Source organism: Fukomys damarensis, unplaced genomic scaffold (genome assembly GCF_012274545.1).
Source record: "Fukomys damarensis isolate Sample0158 unplaced genomic scaffold, DMR_v1.0_HiC HiC_scaffold_19, whole genome shotgun sequence".
Classification (NCBI taxonomy): domain Eukaryota; kingdom Metazoa; phylum Chordata; class Mammalia; order Rodentia; family Bathyergidae; genus Fukomys; species Fukomys damarensis.
In genome coordinates this window covers 34,369,341-34,369,749 of record NW_022900931.1, presented here as the reverse complement: position 1 = coordinate 34,369,749, position 409 = coordinate 34,369,341, and positions in this window count along the sequence as shown.

The window sequence follows — 409 nt, the reverse complement described above, 5'->3', positions numbered from 1 at the left end:
GGTATTTCAGTTAAAGAAATCTCTATATGAACATTAAAAATAGGGAATCCTAAAATAAAACTAAAAAGGAAAGTAAAAGAGAAAAGGCAATGATGTAAAATTAAAATAATCCTTAATTCTGAAGATGAAAATGGTCCTTGAACATATTTAAGTTGCTTCTTGCTCTTGTAGTCTTATATTATTCTTTTTTTCATTTTTTAGAGAATACTTTATTACTTTCTGTAATCAAACCCACTTATATATGACCTTATATATTTAATACAGTGCATTACCCCTGCAGAAATGGAAAAAAATTAACATTTCTAGACCAATATGGCTGTTAATTTCTGTACAATGCCAACTCAACACAGTAGATTGGGATAACTTTTTCCAAAGTCAAAAGCACAGTTAAAGTTTCCAAAAATTCAAA